The sequence below is a fragment of the Pseudopipra pipra genome, chromosome 16, assembly GCF_036250125.1.
Source record: "Pseudopipra pipra isolate bDixPip1 chromosome 16, bDixPip1.hap1, whole genome shotgun sequence".
NCBI classification, from domain to species: domain Eukaryota; kingdom Metazoa; phylum Chordata; class Aves; order Passeriformes; family Pipridae; genus Pseudopipra; species Pseudopipra pipra.
The window spans coordinates 11,343,084-11,350,720 of NC_087564.1; the positions used below are offsets into that span (position 1 = coordinate 11,343,084).

Here is a 7,637-nt window from a genome sequence, read left to right on the forward strand (position 1 = left end):
TCAAGCTTTAATCAGGGTGTAACAACAACTTCAGCTTATAGGAAATTCCAGATGCAAATTCCTACATGACCATCATAGAGGCCACAGTGCAGTAAGGAGGAAGGCATCAGCACATCTGGCCTTGGGAGGCAAAAGATTTGAGATCTGAGCAAAGCATGAGGAGGAACCGGTTTCCCTCTACCTGCTGCCTTGATCCCTGTAGTGGATTTTTTGGACAGCATAAAGTCCACAGCAGATGTGATTAAAAGCAAGTGAGATGCAGTTGCAGCACGGGGTAGCTGGACAGGACTGCTGGCCAGGGAGCTGCTCAGTGCGCTCCCAAATGGTTCCTAAATATGTGAAATAGCTGAGACCCTAAATACTATGCCCAGCTCAGCAGGTGGTCAGACACGATATATGACCTCAAAGTTATTTCTAGCAACGATTCAAGGAAAATGCATGTTAGGAATTGGATCCTTGTTAAAAGGCTGCTTGGCTGCAGATCCTTGTGCAATTAAGTGCAGAGGGGACGGGAGCTGGCGCTGCTTTCCCAGTCAAACCTCTCCAGCCAACACCCCCCCTCCTTCCCTCAGTGCTGCCAGAAGTCTGTGTCCAGCAGCCCCACGTGCTTCATTTTCCGCTGAGCTGGATCATCCTCCTGGCCTGTGCTACTTTGACTTCACTTGCTTAGGGTGTGAGCCCATGAGTTTATTGCTCCTTACCAGCTCCTGACACTTCCGAAAAACCCTCCATAGGACAACTCAAAAAAGGGAGTGAGGTCCTGGGCAACGGCAGAGGGGGAAATGACAACATCCAGGCGTGTAAATTCCTAATCAGATCTCGCACCTTGGGTTTTGCCAGGAGAACAGTTGGGTTCCTGGCAGGCAGGACATTGACCTGAAAACAAGGACAGGACATGCTCCGCCAGACCCCAGGGCAGCTGGGTGGCCCTGCACTGGCACTGCCAAGTACCAGCCTCCCTGCACAGAAGGCAGGGCGGGATTTAGGGCAGAGCAAGAGAGGAATTGGAGGAAGGCACAGATAAGACCCAGCAGTAGAAAAGGGAAAGCAAGAGAAAGGTGAAGATAAAGAAAGAAGAATTTGGGAGTGAGCTTTGACCCAGGGGTGAAGAGAAAATTGGAGATGGTGAGTTAAAAGGCAAAGGATGTTGAAGAGATCAGAGAAGCTTTTTGTCCCTTTGCAGGAGATATTGACAACGAGGGGAGAAAACTTGAGATGGTAATATAAGGTTTTAGGGGAAGGCAAAACACCCTGATGTGCAGGAAAGCCAGAAGTGCAGGTACAGCAGGGTGGCATGGATGCTACCTGACCCCAGGGCCCTGAGAGAGCTGGCAGGGAGCACCTTGGGGTGGCTGTACCTGTCAGAGCAACCAGCCCACCAGGCAGGAGGCTCAGTGTGCAGAGGTATCTTCCTCCTGTGCTCTTCCTCCTTTGCTCATGTATCCTTTGGGATTTTCAGGAGAACATCCCATCCCTTTTGGGATGGAAGACAGTTTCTAGAGATTCCCTCTGCTAGGAATGGGGATGAGTGCCTGCCTAAGGAAGGGAGTACCAGGCAGGCCCCAATGAGTCTCCTGGGTAAGAGGAAGAGCGTGCAGGGGGAGGAATGTCAGAAGTGACTTAGAAATAGGTCTCCATCCATTACGCTGCTGGGCGGTCCTTTCGAGTCACTGGCTGGCTTTGTTCTCACCAACATCTGTAAGAGATTACGGATGCCTTCCTCGCCAAGGACATGGATGGGATCTATAAATACCACGAGCCAGGGGTTGCTGCTGTCAGAGGAGAGCTCTGCCTGGGTGGCCTGGGGGCCAGCCACGCACAACAGGCCCCGGGAATGCAGGCTATGTCCCTAGCCAGGCACCCCAGGGAAGTCTGGAAGGAGTAGCCCAAGGTGGTGACACCACAGGCAGGGTCTTCCCTGGGATGTGCTGATGCATGGCCTGAGACAGCTGGAAATGCAGCCGGGCAATGGGAGCACAGGACTAGGGGGTCCTCACGATCCATTCCAGTGCAGATACCTGCTCCTCACTGCTCTTGAGCAGCTTATATTATTTTTCACCTAAAAATAAACTGAGCCCTGCAAGTGGACAAGGGTTATTCAGCCATTTCTTTTTTTATCGGTGAGGACCTGAAAAGCTGAGATAATACCTGCCCAGACACCATGGCAATGGGCACTATTTAAAGAACACAAACAGAGCAGAGCTGTTAATGCTGGATGCTCCCAACTTCCCTGTGTCAACACGGCTCCCCCAAGACCATCCCCTAATTCCTGACTCCACCCCAGGCTCTTGCTCTGAATGTCACGAGACTTTGTGCAGTTTATGAAACACTAACACTGGGCAGGAGCTGAACTCTCCAGTGACTAATTGCTTGAGCATGTCTTTGTTCACTCAGCTTTTCCCACCAAAAGGGATCCTGATTTTATAAGCTGTTAGAAGCCTGAAGATCCAGCACTACACTAACATGTTGTTAGCCACAATTATCCCCTTTCTGACAAAGGATTCCTGATTAAGGCTGTTGCATATTCATCTGTAGACTGCAGCCAAGCCTGGCTTTGTTTTTCAAGGTCGAGGATTGCATTTCTTTGGATTCAATTCCCAACCTAGGCAGGAGAGGAGGAGGCAGCTGAGGTTGCTGAAAGCGCTGAATCCTCCTGGTATTGCTTGGAACACTCACCAGACGTGTGCCAGACATGCCAGGCAAACCATCCACCCTCCCAGCCTTTGTGGGCTTGGCTAGGTGAGTTGGGCAGCCTCAAAACTGACCCTGGTTGCAGGCATGAGGTCAAAGAGTGGGGAATCCCTAAGCGTCCCTAGTGCAAAGGGTGGGTGCTGGGCTTCAATCCAAGACACACTTCCAGCAGGCTTCATGAGCTCCTCCTTGAGGGACCTGTCCCATTTGCTACCATGGAAGAAGGGAAAAAGGGGGCACTTAGTCAGGATGGAGTATTTTGCAAAGGAACTTCAGTTGCTCTCCCCTGCCGATTCCTTCACTTAGAAAAAAAAAAAGAAGGAAAAAAAAAGGAAGGAAAGGAAAAAATAATTACTTCTCAGCCTCTAACCTTTCCAGCAAGTGACTTTGTAATAAATAATCCACATGTCTCTCCAGTGCAATCCATCAGCAGGAGTGCCTAATTACTTTAGACTCACTTTGAAAACCCTTCCAGTGACACTTTCAGATAAATAAAAAATTAACATGGAACTAAAGCAGTAACCCAGAGAAAGTTTCCCCACTTCTCTCAGTTCTCTCTAAGTCTGGGCTGATGCCTTGAAGGCTCCATGCCCAGAGTTGTTTTCCCCTGTTATGCTGAAAGGTGAGCGTGGGTTGCAGTTTATAGTACAGGGAAATCAGCCATGGAGTGTCCATGGGGACACCCTACTCCAGACATGCAGATGATTGGAGAAATATCTGGAGACAGAGTCAGTGCAGCTGCTGTGTATGAAGAATTCTTTTTCTCTGAATCCCTTTCCTTTGGAATTTTCTACTATTTGTTACTAAGAGTGCATTTTGAAGGCAAGGAAGCTCCAGTTTTTTCCTTCTTGGAGTTGTTCACTGATCCCAAGTTGTGCTGTCTTCTGCATTTCCCCTTTCTCTCTCATTCCCAAGATTATGGCTGTAAGAAGGCACTCAAAGACTTACCTAAAATCTGGCTGGGATGACTTGCCCCCCTTGTACCTCACCCCACCCCCACCAAGGCTGAGGGGCACCTGCTGTGTGATTTCTGCAGTGACAGATGCCCCAAGCCCTGTGGTCCTGCCCAGCATTATGGGCACACTGCAGCACAAAGGCTGCAACAGAGGAGACTGTGGTTACTTGAGAAATTATTTCTGTAATGGGCCTGTCCTCTAGCAGAGACAGGAGAAATTCCCAGTCTTCCTTTCCTGTTTCCAGCTGCTGCATCTCCATCAGTTGTGGTGTGGAGGGATGAACACAAATGCAGTGTTCTTTGCTGGAGTGCAGCATCCAGCCATGTTCCAAATGGAGCTGGACACCAACAGGCAGCACTTTGGGAGTAGAATAATACTGAGTAAGCCAGCAACACACTCATGTTAAGGATGGTGTGCACAGAAGACAGCAAGAGCCCTGTCTCCAGAGCAACCCTTGGCATCTCCTGCCATGCAGGGATGTACTTTAATGGAGCTATAACCAAAGCAAATGGGGTCTTGCTGTAGGACTATTGGAATAGGGATCATTAGATAGATGATAGAACAAGGGGAAATGGCCTCAAGTTGTGCCAGGGGAGGTTCTGGTTGGATATTAGCAAAAAAATTCTTAACTGAAAGAGTGGTTAACCTCAAAAAACTGAGCCTGAGTTTCATTTTGTAAGGACCAAATGCACCTTGTGTCTTTGGCAGCTGAAGGTTGGAGCCTTCTAAGAAGACTTTTTCCTCTTCTTCCTCATCTTCCCACCCCACTTCTGCATTCCCATCTTTATCTTCTCTCATCTCTGTGCTTAGAGCCTTGGGCAATACCCAACAAGCATTCAGAAACTAAAAAACAAGCAAACCAAAAGAAACAAAATTAAATATCTGAGAAAAGCGGGCCCAGAACCAATAAGTTCTGATTTCACTGTAGGTTACTGCAGCCGAGTCAGTGGTGTGTCAGGGGAGGAAGATGCTTAAAAAACCTCCACAGGAGAATTAATTAAACGAATTTCACTCTGCCAATTGTTTGTTATTTTTGCTGACCTCACCAAGTGGATTAATATTTAATTAGCCTTTAGGAGAAGTGGAAAGCACTTATTAACCTGTTATGTCAATCTGTCAGGCCTGGGGTCTCAGGACAGGCGCTGTTACCGTGAAACAATAGAAATATCAAGATCTGTTTCTCTCTGTCTCAGCTGTTTTCCCTGTTGAAAAGTGGCTTTTTGGGGGGAACAAAGGGAGGGGACCCACTATGTCTAACTGAGGGGTGTCTAAAAGTGAGTATCACAAATCTAGATGTCTTTTAGAGGCCAGAGCAAAAGCTAAGGAAGCCATATGTGCTGTCCCAGGTGCAGGTGGGAAGCACATATGGATATATTATCCCCTTGGAGGTATTTTAGAACTCAGGCTGGATCTCATCTGGTGTGATGCTGGTGACTAGGGAAGGATTTGGGCTTTCCTTCATTTTTCTTGCTTAAAAAACTGCTTCCTTTATGTTGTGTTTACAGTTATCATAGTTTAAGACGTGCTAAACTTGGTGTTGACATATCCTCATCAGTGGGGACACGCAGTGGGGCCCTGCAAGACACACAGGTCCCGGGTGAGTCTCCATTAAAGAAAAACTCTAAAACAGAAAGCAGAATGAACACAGATGGCAGAACAAGAAGCCCATCCCCACCGGCAGCAAAGAGCAGAAGGTCCCCGTCCGGCATCTGAGCTCACGTAAAGCTGGTGAGTCTCACCCTGGGATAACGACCACGTCTGCTTGTCACGGGCCTGGGTCTGGCCCAAAAGAAATAAAACCTCAAGCACAATTAAACCCTTAGGAAACATCTCCAGCAAAACAGTTAGATGAATGTTGTGTACAGGTTAGCGAGGCTGGGAGGAGCTTGGAAGGGGATAATGGCTGAAGTGCTGAAATGGATGAATATCTTTGGTGGAAGTTCTCCCAGATGCTGGGCACAGCCACTAGTTGACATCTTAACTTACTGGTCAGAGAGGAGCCAAAGTGCCTTCTCCAAACCTCCCCATATCCTGATGACCCTGAGCATCACACGCAGCTTTGACTTTGGTTTAGTAAATCAAAACTAAACATCATTTTAAAATAACCCGCTAGGTCTCTCCTGGAGTGTTCAAAACCTCATCAGAAACCCCAAGCAGCATCCACACCCTGGATTTGCTGTCTAGAGAGGACACCAGAGAGATGCCAACCACCACAAGAGCCAACCTGCCATCGGAGTTAGGAAGCTTCAGAAGATAGGAAAAATGACAAATCTTTTTCAAGAAAATATGGGGCTGTTGCAGGGTGTGGGCTCCTGAGTCCCTTTGAATCTCTGTATGAAGAGGCAAAACGAACAAGCGGAGCCAGGAGTGCCCAGAGGTGAGCCCCAAGCCTGTCACACTGGTTGCCAAGGGTCACGCTCCTCTCCTTGCATTCTGTGCCAGCTCTTGCGTGCTCTGTCCAAGCCTGACCACATCCTGCCTCATCCCACAGGGCAAGGACACTGCCTGCAATGCCATCCTGCCTGGACCATGTGCCCTTACTGCCGCTCTGTGACAGGCCATATCATTTATTATTATTATTTTTTCAAAATTAAAATCCTCCTGAGCTTTATTAAATAGGGATGCTGATAGGTAATTAAATCGCAACTTAATTAAATCTGCCTGCTCAATCCAACCACGGCGTGCTGGCTACTCTGCAATCCCTGTGAGAGGTGCTGTCGGTGGAGAACGGCAACGCGAATTAAACAGCATCACGCCTGGCACTGCCACCTCCCTGCCAGGCACAGCCGGGAAGGGGACCAGTGGGTTCTCCACACATACAGCAACCCATTGCAGTGGGAGGAGCTGGGGACCCACGGAGGACCTGACCTGACTTTGTAAGAGCTTTTTTGGGTAGAGGCTGACTCCCTCCAGCGTGGCAGGGCCAACCCAAGGCGCTGGAGGCAGGTTGGAGGGTTTATGGAGCTGCTTTGTTGTAACATGATAGTGTTGAGCATGAAATGGTGGTCAGGTAGGGAAGGGCTTTCCTCCCACCAGTCTGCAGCACCTCTGTAGGGTAACAGCCACAGTGAAAGTCTGGGATTGCAGGGAGCTTGCAAAAACAGGAATTTTGATGGGGGAAGAGCTCTGTCTGGGACACCATTCCCCTGGGCTGGTTGTTCCTTCTGCACTCTGGGATGGAGCAAAAGGTGCTGCAGGATGCTGTGCATGCTGATGTTGAGCCTGGCAGATGCTCAGTCCAAGGGTCAGAGGACAAAAAATCCACTGGAGGGTGTTCTTGTGGTCTCCTGCTCTTTCTGGTGGGTTTTGCAGATACATGCCTGCGCTATGAATGCCAGCCCCAGCCCTGGCTCTGCTCCTCAGACTTTGCTGCCTTCCCATCTCTCTGGCTCAGCTGCTCCAAAAAAGGGGCCAAAGGCAATGACATGGAAAAATAACCAGGCAATCTTGCTAAATCATCAGTCTGCTCGTCCCAAGGAAAACAGATCTTGGAAAGAATTCCTCTTTTTAATTTTCCCCCTTTTTCATTTCAACACAGGCTCAGCTCGCTGCCTTTTCCAAACCTCAGATGCTGTGGCTGCCTCTGCCCAGCCCTGGCAGGCAGCAGCGAGGGACAAGCAGCCCAAGGACAGACACTCTTGATTGCCACACCATGGGCTCCCCTCTGAGGAGACACCACCTCCCCTAACAGCAGAGTCCCCATGGCTACAGGGTTGAGAAAGGACCTTGCTCTCCATGCCCCCTTGTTACCACACACCCTCCTTTGCCAGATCTGGCCCTGTGCCCGCCTCAGTTAAGCCCTGTTATACCACACTGGTTATTCCTTCACCCTGCCCACAGGGCAAAATAGCCACTGCTGCACACACAGGATTTTTTTCTCTCATGCAACTATGGCCTACTCACAGTCCCAGCAAGACCCTGGAACTCTCCTTTGGCAATGGAGCCCCACAGTGTAAGCACCATGCTTTTGAGGGAGGTCTCACAGTCACT

The 7,637-nt window shown here is 49.3% G+C and overlaps 1 long non-coding RNA gene across 1 annotated transcript; it reads left to right on the forward strand.

The window, feature by feature from the left end:
* The first annotated feature begins 627 nt into the window (after positions 1-627).
* LOC135423161 (uncharacterized) lies at positions 628-6,385 on the forward strand. The gene is made up of 3 exons (XR_010434727.1): positions 628-1,125; positions 5,153-5,375; positions 5,761-6,385. It is a non-coding gene; the product is annotated as an uncharacterized LOC135423161 (long non-coding RNA).
* The last annotated feature ends 1,252 nt before the right edge of the window (positions 6,386-7,637 follow it).